General features: G+C 44.8%; 1 pseudogene; it reads left to right on the top strand.

Annotated features, from left to right (window-relative positions):
- Window positions 1-16805: 16805 nt before the first annotated feature.
- LOC111760811 (small nucleolar RNA SNORA73 family) lies at window positions 16806-16994 on the top strand (annotated as a pseudogene).
- The last annotated feature ends 411 nt before the right edge of the window (window positions 16995-17405 follow it).

The raw sequence follows: 17405 nt of genomic DNA, 5'->3' as shown, positions 1-17405 counted from the left end.
GAACTATACAAGATTGTTCAAGGAAATCAAAGAAGACCTAAATAAATGGAAGAATATTCCCTGTTCATGGATAGGAAGACTGAATATTATTAAGATGTCTATCCTACCAAAACTGATCTACACATTCAATGCAATCCCAATAAAAATCAACACAGCCTTCTTTAAGGAACTAGAAAAACTAACTATGAAATTTATTTGGAATAAAAAGAGGCCCCGAATAGCCAAAGACATATTGAAAAAGAAAAGCGAAATAGGAGGAATCACACTTCCTGACTTCAAAACATACTACAAAGCTACAGTAGTGAAAACAGCATGGTACTGGCATAAGGAGAGACACACAGACCAATGGAATCGAATTGAAAGTTCAGATATAGAACCTCATGTATATAGCCATATAATATTCGATAAAGCCACCAAACCCTCTCAACTGGGAGAGAATGGCCTATTCAACAAATGGTGCCTGGAGAACTGGATAGCCATATGTAGAAGAATGAAAGAGGATTACCATCTCACACCTTATACAAAGATCAACTCTAGATGGATCAAAGACCTAAATATAAGAGCCAAGACCATAAAGACCTTAGAAAGCAGTGTAGGGAAACATCTACAGGACCTTGTAATAGGAAATGGCTTCATGAATATCACACCAAAAGCACGAGCAGCAAAAGAACAAATAGATAAATGGGACTACCTCAAAATTAAAGCCTTCTGCACCTCAAAGGAGTTTGTCAAGAAAGTAAAAAGGGAACCCACACAATGGGAGAAAATATTTGGCAACCATATATCTGATAAGAGACTTATAACTTGCATATATAAAGAACTCATATATCTCGAAAACAAAAAGATAAACAACCCATTTTAAAAATGGGAAAAAGATTTAAACAGACACTTCTCCAAAGAAGAAATACAAATGGCTAAAAAGCACATGAAAAAATGCTCCAAATCCCTAGCTATCAGGGAAATGCAAATCAAAACTACAATGAGATACCATCTTACTCCCATAAGATTGGCAGCCATGAAAAAAACAGTAGAATACAAATGCTGGAGAGGATGTGAAGAAAGGGGAACACTCATCCATTGCTGGTGGGAATGCAGAAGGATCCAACCATTCTGGAGGACAGTTTGGCAGTTTCTCAAAAAATTACCCATAGATTTGCCATATGACCCAGCAATACCACTGCTGGGTATATACCCATCAGATCTGAAAACAAGGACACAAACCGATATATGTACACCAATGTTCATAGCAGCATTGTTCACCATCGCCAAAAGTTGGAATCAATCCAAAAGTCCATCAACAGATGAGTGGATCAATAAAATGTGGTATATACACACAATGGAATACTACTCAGCTGTAAGAACCAATACACTACAATCACACGTGATAACATGGATGAACCTTGAGAATCTTATGTTAAGTGAAGCAACCCAGGCATTGAAGGACAAATACTATATGACCTCAATGATATGAAATAAGTTAACTGCCTCAGAGAGCTAGAGTCTGGAAAAGTGGCTTACTGGAAATCGGGGGGTGGAGGAAGGATGTGAGTTAATGTCTGTAGGGGTGGAATCTGTGATGAGCTGGGGGTAAGTATGAGCACAAAGAAGGGACAAAATGGGGGCAAGGTGTTACCTTCGGGTGGGGTTTTCTGGGTTTGAGGGGGGCTGGGGATGGGAAGAGGGGTAATATGGTCCAAGAAATAGGTGGGAGGGAGGGGCAACATACAAACATGGGAGAGTGCCAGAAGTTCGTTGAGAACTAAATGTTGAGTAAAACGTATCAAAGTATAAATAGGAGGGTCACCTGGTTAGGACGCTCAGGGGGTATGGTCTGATGCGGGACGGACTCCGGAGGGAATAGCTGAAGGCTCATTTTGCCAAGGTGGGTTCTACCATTGGGTGGGGTGGACCCATATCCTGGGGAAGACTAATGCCGTCGAATAGAGAGAACTGTATCTCTCGTGAGAAAGGACGGCTCCCAGGGCATTAGATTGGCAGGCGTTGTGGGCCCTAAGGGGAGGGGAAAATGGATGTGCAATGGATAGAACAAAGGTAAATAAGGGGGCAAAAGAGGAGTTATGTGAGAGTACACGAGGATGAATATAAAACAGCTAATATTACACCAAAAACATAGGGGACGACAGACTAATAATGAAAACCATAAGACAAAACATAGGATAACTAAAAAATTTAGAAAACTGTACAACCTAAAGTATGGACCACATAGTAAGCACAAATGTTACCTTGTTTGAAAACTATAGTTTCAGAATCTGTACATCAGTTTCAGGAAATATGATATGAATAAGTTAAAAGATTATTGCTGTGGAAGGGAAAAGGTTTTATGGTGGATCTGGGGAAATACTGTATATTGTATATATGAATTTTGGTGATCTAAGACTCTTCTGAAGCTGACATTATGTTGGGATTCACTTTACGGGAAGTTTTGGATCACAGAGTGGTTCAACAATGGCAGCGGAGGAATACTGATATGGGATGTTATTGACAGGATATATATGGTTGACAGGGAGTTATACAGGACATATGCCCAGGGTATATGGTAATGTCTATATATACTCATAGTGGAAACAATTAAAAACAACAGCTGGGGGGGTACTGGGCTCCTGGCCGGGGGGTCACTGTTGTGGGCCCTGGGAGAGCAGCGGCAACCCTCCAGGTGCAACGGCAAGAACCAGGAAGGAAGGAGGGCCCAACAGTGGGCTCTTGATACTAATGGCTACACTTTTGAGCCTATGCACCTGCAATAAGAACAAGGCCTAGAGTAGCATTGTGCCTGGGGGTTTCCTCCTGACAGCCTTCATGTTACTCAAATGTGGCCACTCTCACAGCCAAACTCAGCGTGTAGATGTGATGCATTCCCCCCAGGGTGGGACACGACACCCGGGGATGAGCCTCCCTGGCACCGAGGGATCACTACCACATACCAGCTGAAGAAGCAACTAGAAAATGACCTTGAATTAAAGATTCAATGCGGAACAGCAGAATATACCTGTCTACATATAATAACATGACTTCGGGAAGCGGTTTGACCTAATGTAAGGGGGAAATGGAAAGGAGAAATGAGATTATAAGGCTGTGAGTCTCTAAAAAAGAGTCTGGAGGTTGTCAGAAGGAATACCCCTATGTACAACTGAACAGAGTCTAAGAGACAGATAAGGTAGATACAACCCCAGGTATTGGTTCTTTTGAGGGATAAAGAGACCCACGGGTTCTATGGTCATGGCAGAAGGGGTTCACTGCCATGACAGATGGCCCTTCTTTGGAGCTGGTGTTTCTGCGTGATGGAAATGGACTCAGAGGGGATCTCTTTTCACAAGACTTGCATGCTACTTTATTGGAATTGTAGTTGGTGCTGAGTTTAAGATATATGTAGGGGATTTGAATCTCTGGACTGATAATATGACACCCAGGCCCAGAGCCTCAACAGACTTCAGCTCCTACACTTTGACTTATTGGACTTACTCCACTCAGCTAACATGGAGTTGAAGAAGGTCAACCACCACAACATGGAGCCTAGAGTGTCTACAACTAGAAGCGGGAAGAGTGCATCCAGTACCCATGTGGAATCTAAGCCCTCACTTGACATAGGTGTGCAATGGACACAACCAATCCAATGTCCACAGAGGAAATGTGAAATGGGTGTGGGAACGGTAGCCATGGGGGCTGCTGGGTGTGGGGAACGGGAGGAAGAGATGAGATGTGGAGGCGTTTTCGGGACGTGGAGTTGTCCTGGATAGTGCTTCACGGACAATTACGGGACACTGTAGATCCCCCCAGGGCCCACTGGATGGAACGTGAGAGAGTCTGGGCTATGATGTGGACCATTGACTATGGGGTGCAGTGATGCTCAGAGATGAACTTACCAGGTGCAATGGATGTATCACGATGATGGGAAAGAGTGTTGCTGTGGGGGGAGTGGGGGGCGGGGGCAGTGGGGTTGAATGGGACCTCATATTTTTTTTTTAATGTAATTAAAAAATAATAATAATAAATAAATATTAAAAAAAAAAAAAGAAAGAAACAGGGGCTGGACCATGCAAGGCTTCAGGTCTTCAAAAGGATTTTTCCTCTAAATAAAATAGGGAGCTATTGGAGATCTGTGAGCCAGAAAATGACATGACCTGGCTTTTTAAAGATTTATTTATCACCCCATGCCTGTTGTCTGCTCTGTGTCCATTCCCTGTGAGTTCTTCTGTATCTGCTTCTCTTCTCTTTAGGCAGCACCAGAAACTGATCCTGGGACCTTCCGGAGTGGGAGAGAGGCGCTCAATCTCTTGCACCACCTCGGGTTCCTGGTCTGCTGTATCTCTTATTGTCCCTCCTCTGTGTCTCTTGTTGCGTCATCCTGCTGTGCCAGCTCAGGCCAGCTCTCCGCGTGGGCCAGCTCTCCGCTCAGGCAGCTCACCATGCAGGCCAGCTTGCCTTCACCAGGAGGCCCTGGGAATCAAACTCTGGACCTCCCATATGGTAGATGGGAGCCCAGTCACTTGAGCCACATCTACTTCCCTGACCTGCCTTTTTAATGGATGCTTTGGTTGTTATGTGAACTTGCATTCAGACATTTGGTATATATGCTATGTGGACTGTGGAGGCCCAGGTGAGAGATGGGGCCTGGATCATGGTGACTGGAGATGTGGTGGGAAATGGTCAGATCTGAATATCTTTTGAAGGTAGAGCCAATAGGGTTTGTTAACACATTGGATTGGGACAGGGGAGGGGCAGGTGTGAGAGAAATGAATGAAGATGACAGCCAAGGTTTGGGCCTGATCAGTGTAAGAAGAGAATTGTCAGGAGGCGGACTTGGCCCAGTGGTTAGGGCGTCCGTCTACCACACGGGAGGTCTGTGATTCAAATCCCATTCCTCCTTGACCCATGTGGAGCTGACCCACGCGCAGTGCTGATGCGCGCAAAGAGTGCCGTGCCACGCAGGGGTGCCCCCACGTAGGGGAGCCCCATGCACAAGGAGTGCACCCTGTAAGAAGAGCCACCCAGCACAAAAAAAGTGCAGCCTGACCAGGAATGGCGCCACACACAGAGAGCTGACGCAGCAAGATGACACAACAACAAAAAAGAGACACAAGTTTCCCATGCCGCTGACAACAACAGAAGCAGGCAAAAGAACAACACGCAGCAAATGGACACAGAGAACGGACAACTGGGGTCAGGGGGGAGGAAGGGAAGAAAAATAAATAAAAATCTTTTTAAAAGAAGAAGAGAATTGTCATTTTCTGATATGGGAAGGCCGTGGGAGGAGGAGACTTGTGGAAGAAGATAGAGTTCAATTTTGGAAATGTTAGATTTGAGGGCATCCAAGTGGAGGTTTCAAGTAAACAACTCCAGAGCATATAGAAAAGGTCTACGTTGAAAATGTGAATTTGATGTCTGGAGTCTGGGTAAGTTCACCTCAACAGTGAGGTTGATTAACAGAAGGAAAGGACCAGCACTGGAATGTGAGATAGGTGCTAGTCCATTTACAGAGAGGGCAATGGCCATTCAGAAAGAGTAAGTTACTTGCCTGAGGTCACACAGCTGGTAAAAATAGAATCAGGATTCAAAATCAGGGATCTTTTCGGACTCCACTAGAATAATCTACACAGGCTTCTGTTGACCTAATTTGATCCATGGCTAGGACACATCCAGAGGATTTAGCTAGTGTTCCTTCAGGTCCTGACAAACTAGGTTGTCAGCTAGGCCTTTGAGAAGAGCTGGTGAATCAGGAGTCCAAGGTTCTCATCTCTGATGCAGTCCTGGAGGTCTGAGAGAATCCCAACACATTGGCCAAGGGCAGGCATGTGTGCTTTGTTAGCCAGAGGTGTTAGGCGCCACAATGGGTTTTCAGAGTTGGAGGATCTGGCCACCTAAGGATCAGCCAGTGAATAGATGATTTGGATCTGCCCCAGACCAAGAACAATTGATAGAACACTCAACATACCACAGCGGGCCAGCCTCCTGTGGTCTGGGACCACCTAACAGGAGCCTCCACCCAAATCTGGAAGTCAGGAGCCCCTACCCAAATCTGGAAGTTCAGCTAGGTTTTCTGGAGAGATGCTGATACCTGAAAGATGAGCAGTAAAGTTAGCCAGGCAGAGGAAAAAGTACTCAAGGAGGAGGAAAGAGCTTTAGCAAAGCCTGGAGACAACAAAAAGCCTATGGTGTGGAAAGAGCTGGAAGGGGCTCAGTGTGGTTGGAGTGTGGGGTGCTTGGAAGAGCTGGGAGAAGTGAACAAAGGCCTGGAGGCCCTAGTTACAAAAGGTGACAGCAAACCTGGCAGGCTTTCTACTCTCTCACAGGCCCAGGGCCCCACCTGCAGTCTTTTTTTTTTTAAGTTTTTTTTTTTTATTTCTCTCCCTCCTCACCCCCCCACCCCAGTTGTCTGTTCTCTGTGTCCATTTGCTGCGTGTTGTTCTTTGTCCGCTTCTGTTGTTGTCAGCAGCACGGGAATCTGTGTCTCTTTTTGTTGCATCATCTTGCTATGTCAGCTCTCCGTGTGTGCAGCACCATTCCTGAGCAGGCCACACTTTCTTTCGCGCTGGGCGGCTCTCCTTACAGGGCACACTCCTTGCACATGGGGCTCCCCTATGAGGGGGCACCCCTGCGTGGCAGGGCTCTCCTTGCGCACATCAGCACTGCACGTGGGCCAGCTCCACACGGGTCAAGGAGGCCCAGGGTTTGAACCGCGGGTAGACGGACGCCCTACCCATTGGGCCAAGTCTGCTTCCCCCACCTGCAGTCTTGAAGGTGATGGCACCCCAGGCAGAGTCATGTGTTCATGCCCTCCCATCTACTGTCCACACTAGAATCTGCAGAGACAAATGTCTTTGTGATGTTCCCACAGGGATCTAGTTCAGTTGGTACAGCTCTCCCAGTTGTCCCACCGGTCCAAGCAATCTCTTCAGCCCCGTCACTCAGACCACTCCTTCAGGAAACCCTAGAAGGCCCACATTCCAGCCACTAAAATGTTGCCTCCCCATGAATTCCAGAGCAGTTGTGTTACAGGAAGCCCATGGCCGTGACATTGGAGCCATCGACCACCCTTCTTCCCCTTGCCTGCCTGTAGCCCACACTGCATGAACGCTCATGAACACAGAGAACACTGTCCCCTGCTGACCCACACCAAGAACTTCAGGGACATTTGTGGAAACCCAAAAGCACCCCCAAACCATCTCTACTGCCAGTGACATGGCACCACGAGTCAGGGTGGGTTGGGGGCAGAGCACAGTGTAGTGAAGAAGCCCATTGATAGGGCTTTCAACTAGGATGGCAACAGGACCAGGCCTACATACCATTTAACTAAAAAGCTAGGCAAAATCTAGGGTGTACAGACATTGGCCACAGGCAGTACAGGACAGTGACCTCTGAAAGAAGAGAAACAAAAGAGATGAGCCCCAGGATTGCCCCAGTTTATTGTACGGCAAGTTTCTAGAACATGGCACAGGAAGAGGGAAAGAAGAGTCCAGCAGTCTCCCTAAGTTGAGGAGACAGAGCTCAGGATTCAGGGAAACTCTTTTCCATGTTCTCTTCCAAGATGACAAAGCAGAAACAACGGTCATGCCAAAAAGGGCTGTGGCCACGGGCAGCCTATTCGCTGCACAAACTGCACCCACTGCGTGCCCAAGGATAAGGCCATTAAGAAGTTAGTCATTTGAAATATAGTAGAGGCCGCAGCCACCAGGGACATTTCCAAAGCAAGTGTCTTCGATGCTTATGTGCTTCCTACGCTGTATGTGAAACTACATTACTGCATGAGTTGTGTCATTCACAGCAATGTGGTCAGAATCAGTCTCATGAAGCCCAGAAGGACTGCCCTCCCCATCCTGAGTGAGACCTGCAGGTGCTGCTCCATGACCTCTGCCGAAGCCTATGTAAGGAGCTGAGTCCTTAAAGACTGAAGAAATACTACTTTCCTGGGGGCGGGGGGACAACAATAAAATGGAAATTAAACTTAAAAGAAAAAAGAATTCAGGGAGGCCAAGGCAGGTAGAATTTGCAGAGAAGAGTAATGGAAAAGAGAGAACTGCAGAGAGAACTCGACATCTGCAGAGGGTTGTCACAAGTACCCATCAGCGTGTGTGTGAGGCCAGGCCAAGAACCTCCTGGAAAGAGCAAGCGAAACCATTCCCAGAACTCAGGCAGGGCAGGGAAAGCTCATAGTCCCGCCAGCCAGACGGGAAAGGCTCATGGGGCATGGGGCAGAGTGCTCAGAAGCGTATAGCCCCAGTAGTGGGGCCAAATTAATCCTAGACTAAAAGCTCTTCCCATCCCGCCTAACAAAGCTTAAAAGCAAACACTGAAGGGATCAAACTGTTTGCAAGTAACACAACTACTTCCCAAAACAAAGCTCAAAATTATTCACAGGGAAAAAAAAAAGAGAATATTCACAGGAACTTTTTAAACTGGGCTGCCGACAGACTATCCAGACTGAGAAAGACCCAGAAACTCCAGGACCACAGAAACCACAGCCATGGCCCTATCAGCAAGTACCAGAAGCATCTGAGAGGCCAGGGTAATGCTGGTGGCACATATCACCACAGGATCAACCTTCCCAAGTTACTTAGGGAAGGTTAGCATGAAACATTATCACTTGAAGAGGAACCAGCTTCTGTCTAACTGTCAACCTTGATAAATTCCACAGTTGTCCTTGGTCAGTGAGCAGACATGAGTAAATGCTGCCAAAAACAAGACTGGAACTTCTCCCATCACTGATGAGGTGCAATCAGGCTCCTACAAAGTTCTGGGGAAGGGAAAGCTTCCAAAGCAGACTGTGTTCCTGAAAGCCAAATTCTTCAGCAGAAGAGCAGAGAAGATTAAGGGGGTGGGGGAGGCCTGTGCCCTGGTGGCTTGAAGCCATATGGAGCGAGGTTCATTAAATGCTAACAAATGCTAAATAAGCAAACTAAAATTCACAGGAGACTTCCAGCTATGGCTGAGTGAGGAGGTCAGCAAATCCTCTCTCCCAAAAGCAACTATAAAGCTGGAAAAAGAGACAAAACAATGGTTACAGGGCTCTGGAAACTGGCCAAAGACAGATAGCAATTTGAGAAGCATTTATGCTTGAAAACTGCTGAATTTCAGGTAAGAACAGTGGTAGCCTATGTTATTCTTGCCTGGGGCTGCTCCCATCCTGCTTCTCCTCTCCCCAACTTGGTAGGCACAGAGTTTCTGCCCTAGTGGGGCAGGTTGTGAGGACAGGCAACTTCAAGGCCAAAGGGGGCTCATTTGATTTAGAGAAGTGGGTGTTGACAACAGAGATGTTGTCAGTGGAAGTGCCCATCTTTGTGGCAGGTGAGTGGGGAGAGCCAAAGCAATAGTCATTGAGTGAGACAGGCATAGTCCCAGCCGAAGCCATGTGCGTGTGCAGCAGAGACTAGAAAGTTCAAGCTACCCACACACTCTTGGCTGACCCTAAGACTACACGCACAGGAAAGCCATTGAAGGTCCCAGTGAAAAGTAAAAGCCAGAAGAGATTTAAAAATTGTATGAACTTTGTGCTCTCCTACCCACACATAGATCCACCAGCAGAGAACAGGATTCTCATTGGCTGAAGGTGATAGAGCACAGCCTCTATCGAATAACAGGCTGACTGTTAAGTTACACAGTCACAGGAGTGATTCCTAGGAAGCCAAGCTTAGAGGGCTAAATGAAGAAACAAATCAAGAAACAATGATGACAACAACAAACTTTGAGGGCATCAGAACTAGTCCTGTACTCAGGGGGGAAAAAGTAGGCAGTAGAAACTGTCTCTGCTTGTCCAGATATTGCACTTAGCAAAGATTTTGAGGCAGCTAGTATAAATATGTTCAAAGAATGAAAATAAACAACATTTAAAGATTCAAATGAAAGTGTGGCAACAAAGAATCAACAAAGAATCTTGATAAGGAGACAGAAATGATTATTTCTCCAGGAAATTCTGGAGTTAAAAATGAAAAAGTTACTGAAATTGGAAAAATTCAATACAGGGGCTCAGCAGCAGATTGGAGATGGCAGAAGAAAGAATCAGTGAACTTGACAGTAGGATCAAGAGAAATTATCCCATCTGAAAAAGAGAGAGGAAAGAAAGGCAAAGAAAAATGGGCAGAGACTCAGAGATTTGTAGGATAACATCAAGTGTACCAAAACAAGTATAATGGGAAAGGAAAGAGATAAAAGGTCAGAAAAATTTTTTGAAGAAATAATGGTCCAAAACTTCTCACTTGATTAAAAACATTAATGTAGACATCTAGGAAGCTCAAAGAAGAGCAAGAAGGATACATAAAAAGAGAGCCACACCCAGATATGTCAAGCAGGTAAAAGACAGAGAAAATTATAAAATCAAAAACAGATAAAAGACTCATGGACAGGGAAGCATCGATATGACATATTTAACTTCTCATCTGAAATAACAGAGGCCAGAAGGCAACAGAATGACCTATTCAAAGTGAACAAACAATTAGAAAATGAATTAAGAAAGCATTCCCCATGAATAATGTTGTGCCAGTAAATTCAACTTAGATTAAATGGACAGATTCCTTGGGGGGAAAAATTACCAAAGCTCACTCAAAAAGAAATAAAGGGAAGCAGATTTGGCTCAATGGATAGAGCATCTGCCTACCACATGGGAGGTCCAGGGTTCAAACCCAGGGCCTCCTAACCCATGCATGAGCTGGCCCACACGCAGTGCTGACGTGCACAAGGAGTGCCGTGCCACGCAGGGGTGTCCCCCATGTAGGGGAGCCCCACACACAAAGGAATGCACCCTGTAAGGAGAGCCACCCCATGCAAAAAAAGTGTGGCCTGCCCAGGAGTGGCACCATACACACAAAGAGCTGATGCAGCAAGATGACGCAACAAAAAAGAGACACAGATTCCTTGTGCAACTGACAAGAATACAAGCAGACACAGAAGAGCACACAGCAAAAGGACACAGAGAGCAGTCAACTGGGTGGGGAGGGGAGAAGGGGAGAGAAATAAAAAATCTAAAAAAGGTGGGTGGGAGAGTATATGGGGACCTCATATTTTTTTAATGTAACATTAAAAAATAAAGACAAAAAAAGGGGGAAATTTTTTTTAATCTAAAAAAAAAATGAAATAGAAAACTGAGCAATCTTACACATAATTAATGAAATTGAATTTGTAGTTAAAAACTTTCCAACAAAGAAAACTCCAGGTATAGATGGCTTCATTGGTAAATTCTACCAAACATTTAAGAAAGAGTATCAGTTTTACATATATTCAACACTATCCCAATCAAATCCCAGAAGTGTTTTTATAAAAATTGACAAGCTAACTATAAAATGTATGTGGAAATTCTAAGGACATAGAATAGCCAAAACAATTTTTTGAAAGATGAAAAAAGTTGAGGACTACTTGATGTCAAGATTCACTATATCCAGACACTATGGCAGGGCTGAGAGCTAAGGAGTTTGGCACCCTGCCAGCGGGCCCTACTTTGGAATTTATGCACCACAGTATGACAGACTTGGTCTCAGTCATAGTTTCCCTACACATTGTTCTTCTGCCCCTTCTTTATGAACCTATAGTTAGTACAATAGAATTGATAGGTTTATGTCCAAGAGACTTAAATCTTTGGGCTTTCCATATGCCAGTCGGGCCCTGAATCTCAACGGAGTTGCAACACCTACTCTCCAGTTCATTGGATTCACCAAGGACAACTAACAAGGAAACGATGATGGACAATGACCATCCCAGATGGACAATGACCATCCCAGAGTGAGTCTACTATAACTGCAAGCAAGATAGTCCCATCCGTCTGCTCCTTGGGATCTAAGCCCCCTCTCAATTAGAGGCAGAGTGGGCATCACCATCCCAGAATCCTGAGGATTGGGGAATGAATGATGGACTAGAGTAGACTTACTGTTATTCTAGTATAGATTTATGGTTGTTGTAGGAATGGAAATACTTTTATCATTGATGTGGACACAGTGGCCTCCAGAGGTTCTAAGGGGAGGGAGAAGGAAAAATAGGTGTAACATGGCAGAATATTCAGGACATTGGAATTGTCCTAAATGACATTGCAATGACAGATATAGGCCATTATATATCTTGTCATAACTTACAAAATTATGTGGGAGAGAGTTTAAACTATCATGTAAAGTATAATCCACACTTAGTGGAAATGCTCCACTATGTGTTCATCAATTTTAACAATTGGGGAAGCAGACGTGGCTCAATTGATAGAGGGTCTGCCTACCATATAGGAGGTCCAGGGTTCAGTATCCAGGGCTTCCTGGCCCATGTGGTGAGCTGGCCCACGCACAGTGTTGCTGCACACAAGGAGTGCAATGCCAACCTGTGTTGGGGTGCCCCCCTGCATAGGGGTGCCCCATGTGCAAGGAGTGTTCCCCACAAGGAGAGCCGCCCCACATGAAAAACGCAGCCTGCCCAGGAGTGGCACTGCACACACAGAGAGCTGACGCAGCTAAGATGATGCAACAAAAGAGACACAGATACCCGGTGATGCCTGACAAGAATGCAAGCGGACACAGAAGAACACACAGCCTATAGACAAAGAGAATGGATAACGGGGGTGAGGAGGGAAGGAGAGAGAAATAAATAAATCTTAAAAAAAAAATTCTAACGAATGTACCACACTAATGATGTTGTTAATGTGGGAAAGTGTGGGAGGGGTAGGGAGTGGAGCATATGGGAATCCCCTACATTTTTTTATGTAACATTTATGTACTCTAAGAATCTTTTTTTTTTAAAGTTTAAGTATTAAAAAAAAAAAAAGGCCCCAACTGCAATGGCAAAGACCAAAAAAGAATGAAAAGAATGAAGGTCCAACAATATGCCCCCACTAATAGCTATGCTTGTGAGCCTGTGACCTGAAATAAGAACAAGGCCTAGAGCAGCAGTGTGCCTAAGAGTTACCTCCTGAGAGCCTCTGTGTTGCTCAAATGTGGCCAGTCTTGAAGCCAAACTCAGCATGTAAATTAGTTGCCTTCCCCCCCCCCAGCGTGGGACATGACTCCCAGGGATGAGCATCCCTCGCACCAAGGGATCACTACCAAGTACCAGCTGATGATGTAAGTAGAAAATGACCTTGAATAAAGGGGTCAACTCAGACCAGCAGAATATCTCTGTCTACATATAATAACAGGAGTTAAAAATGCTTTTTGACCTAAATCAAGTGGGAAATGGAAAGGACAAATGAGTTTATATGGCTATGAGTCTCTAAAAAAGAGCCGGGAGGTTATCAGAGGGATTGCCCTTATGCACAGCTGAGCAGAGTCCCAGAGACAGATAAAGTAGATACAACCCTAGGTATTGGTTCTTCTGAGGGGTACAGAGACCCACAGGTTTTATGGTCATGGCAGATGGAATTCACTGCCATGTCAGTTGGCCCTTCTTTGGAGTTGGTGTTTCTGTGTAATGGAGCTGGACTCAGATGTGATCTCTTTTTGCAAGCCTTTCCTGTTACTTTACCAGAATTGTAGTTGGTGCTGGGGTTTAAGATATACCCAGGGGATCCGAATCTCTGGACTGACCATATGATAGCCAGGCCCTGAGCCTCAACAGACTTCAGCTCCTACACTCTGGTTTATTGGACTTACCCCACTCAGCTAACATGGAGCTGAAGAATGTCAACCACCACACCATGGAGCCAAGAGTGCCTACAACTGAAAGCAGGAGGATTGCATCCAGCATCCATGTGGAATCTAAGCCCCCTCTTGACATCGATGTGGAATGGACACAACCAATCCAAGGTCCACAGGATGGAGGAATGGAATATGGACTAGAGTGGACTTACTGATATTCTATTCATGAACTATTATTATTAGTAATCAAAGAAAATGTGGCATTGGTGTGGGAAAAGTGGCCATGGTGGCTGCTGGGTGTGGGGAATGGGAGGAAGAGATGAGATGTGGAGGCGTTTTCGGGACTTGGAGTTGTCCTGGGTGGTGCTGCAGGGACAATTACCAGACATTGTAGGTCCTCCCATGGCCCACTGAATGGAACGTGGGAGAGTGTGGGCTATGATGTGGACCATTGACCATGAGGTGCAGTGATGCTCAGAGATATATTCACCAAATGCAATGAATGTGTCATGATGATGGAGGAGAATGTTGCTATGGGCAGGAGTAGTGGGGTGAGGGGGAGACCTCATATTTTTTAATGTAATGTTAAAAAAATGAATTAAAAATAAATTAAAAAAAAAAAAGACTCACTATAAAACTACCGTAATGAAGACAGTGCAGTACTGGTGTAGAAATGGACATATAAATCAACAGAAGAGAATAAATAATCCAGAAATAGACAGACATACATACAGTCAACTGGATTTCAACAGTCACCAAAGCAATGAAATGGAGAAAGAAAAAAAAACCTTTTCAATAAATTGTGATAGAACAAGTGGACAGCCATATGGGGGAAGGGGGAAGTAACCCTCATACCATACACAAAAATTAACTGAAATGTATTATGGACCCAAATGTTCAAGTTAAAACTATAAAACTTCTGAAAGAAAATGTAGAAAATCTTAGTGAACTTGAGTTTGGCAAAGATTTCTTTAAAAGGACACAAAGAAGCACAAACTATAAATGAAAAAAAATCAACAAACTGAACCATCAAAATTTTAAACTTTTTACTCTTTAAAAGACAATGGTAAAAATAAAACGTTAAAAAAAAAAAGACACCGATAGACTAAAGAAAAAACAAAAAAATGAAAAGAAAAAAAAAAAGATACTGGTAAGAAAATGAGAAGACCAGCCACTAAGTGAGAGAAAACACTTGCAAAAAAACATACATCTGACAAAGGGCCTGTAACTTGTATAACACAATAAAAAAGCTAAGTATTGGCATATGCTACATGGATGAAACTTAAAAGCATTTTTCCAAGTGAAAAAAAGTCAGACACAAAAGACTACATACTACATGATTCCATTTCTATGAAATGTCCAGAACAGAGGCTAGGGGATGAGGGTAAGGAGTGATGGGAAATTACTACTATTGGGTTTCTTTTCAGGGAGGTGAAAATGTTCTAAAATTAGATTGTGGTGATTGCTACACAACCCTGTGAACATGCTAAAAGCCAATGAATTGTACACTTAAAATAGTAACGTTGTTGCTTCCTTAGTTATGACAAACGTACCACTTAACAGAGGATGTTAACAGCAGGGAAACTGGGTGGAGGAACCGTTACTTTTGCAGCTTTTCTGTAAATCTACAAAACTATTCTAAAATATAAAAAGCTTACTTAAATACAAATTATAGAGAGTGACTACTTGTTATGCTTGTGAGAGGGGAAGAGACACTCAGCTGGACAGAGTATGAGTTTCCTATTGCTGCTGTAACAAATGCCCATAAACCTAGTGGTTTAAAACATCACCAAATTTATCTTACAGACCTAGAGGTCGCACGTCTGTAAAGATTTTCACTGGCTAAATTGGGTCGGCAGGACTGCTTTCCTTTGTGGAGGCTCTTAGGGAGAATTCGTTTTCTTGCCTTTTTTGGCTTCAACTACCCGCATTCCTTGGTTCATGGTCCCTTCCTCCATCATCAAAGCCAGCAGCCTAGAATATTCAGATTGCTCTTGCTCTGACTCTTTTCCCTCCCTCTTTCCCTTATAAGGACACTTGAGTTTACTTTGAGTCCACCTGGGTAACTCCCCAGTCCTAGATGCTTAATTTAACTGCATCTACCAAGTTCTTTCCCTTACGTAAGACAACATTCAGATTCCAGGTTTTTGGATATGGACTTTGGGGTGGTGGGAATATCATCCTGCCTACAACAGGTGTCCACAGTGAGGGGAGCACAGTAGGAGGCTGGGAAAGGAGAGTGAGGTCATCTTCCCCTAGGTGGAATCTGAGGTGCCTGCAGGACACCCAAAGGAGACTGCACCCTTGGCTTCCCTCCATTCACCAAGCATTCTCTAAGCACCTCCCATGTGATGGTCACTGGGGACGTAACAGTGAACACCATGTTCACTAGTTCAAAGACTTACTTTTAGCATTGGAACATCTCTAAAATCAGGATGCAACTTTGAATCAATGGCATCTTACAACAGAACTGCCAGGAGGTTGTTCCTTTTTTTTTAATAAATTTTATTTTATTTCTCTCCCCTCCCCCCCCACCCCAGTTGTCTGCTCTCTGTGTCCATTTGCTGTGTGTTCTTCTGTGTCCGCTTGTATGCTTGTCAGTAGCACCCAGAATCTGTGTCTCTTTCTGTTGCGTCATCTTGCTTCGTCAGCTCTCCGTGTGCCGCACCATTCCTGGGCAGGCTGCACTTTCTTTCGCCCTGGGCAGCTCTCCTTACGGGGTGCACTCCTTGTGCATGGGGCTCCCCTATGCGGGGGACACCCCTGCGTGGCAGGGCACTCCTTGCACGCATCAGCACTGCGCTTGGGCCAGCCCATCACATGGGTCAGGGGGCCCTGGGTTTGAACCTTGGACCTCCCATGTGTGTGGTAGACAGACGCCCTATCCGTTGAGCCAAATCCACTTCCAGATTGTTTCTTTTTAATGACACCTAGTCACGTGCATCCTGGAGTCAATGAAATTCAGGTCTGGGCTGGCACTAGAATGGGCCTAACTAAAGTAGGAGTTGGAGGCCTCACTAGAGAATTTCATACTCCCACCCTACCCCCACCCAGCTCCTTCCACCCTGGGGCTCCAGTTCCCTGGAAGGGACTCCTAGTCTCCACCATCGCCCTGGCCAGGCATGTGCTCAGCTCTGCTACAACAGGGTCCAGGAACCAGCCCCTCTCCCCACAGGTAACCTGAGTTTTAGGCCCAGTGGTTCTTCACCTGGCTGCACACTGCAAACACCTGGGGAGTTTAAAAAAAAACAACAAAAGCCTAAGATCACTCTCCCCAGGCACGTCCAGGTGGTCAAAGGGAGCACAGGCCTCTGCCCCATGATGATCCCCTCCTACAACTTCAGAGATGAAGCAGGGCCTCGAGCCTGCACCTCAGATTTCTATAGCTTCTCAAAGTCCTGCGGGCAATAACTGAGGAGACAAACCAAGCAGGAAACAGCTCTCTCCAGGGCACCCCAACCAGGATCTAGATTCAGTTACATGTCCAAGAGAAGTGTGCTTTGTCTCGTTTAAATCTACTGGTGAATAACACACTTTCTAACTTTGTTTTACAGAATTCTCACAGAATTCCAAAATAGCTCAGATTTGAGAAGAGAAGAGGAGCAAGGCCTTGACAATGAAATACGAGGTGGGAAAGTGTATGCTACACAATCTTGAAGATGATGATGGAGGGTTTGAAAATTAGCACACATTTGTCTCCATGTTTGGCTTTTTAAAAAACCATCCTTTACAGTAAATCAAAGAATTTCAGCCTTAAAGACAGAATCATATAGGAATTGGCTAGAAATGCAAGCTTTCAAGTCACCCCAAAACCATACACCAGTTTTAATTTCTAACATACTAAATACTATA

The sequence above is a fragment of the Dasypus novemcinctus genome, chromosome 23 (genome assembly GCF_030445035.2).
Source record: "Dasypus novemcinctus isolate mDasNov1 chromosome 23, mDasNov1.1.hap2, whole genome shotgun sequence".
Classification (NCBI taxonomy): domain Eukaryota; kingdom Metazoa; phylum Chordata; class Mammalia; order Cingulata; family Dasypodidae; genus Dasypus; species Dasypus novemcinctus.
The sequence above is the reverse complement of the archived record's forward strand: the minus strand, read 5'-3'. Positions and strand labels throughout refer to the sequence as shown.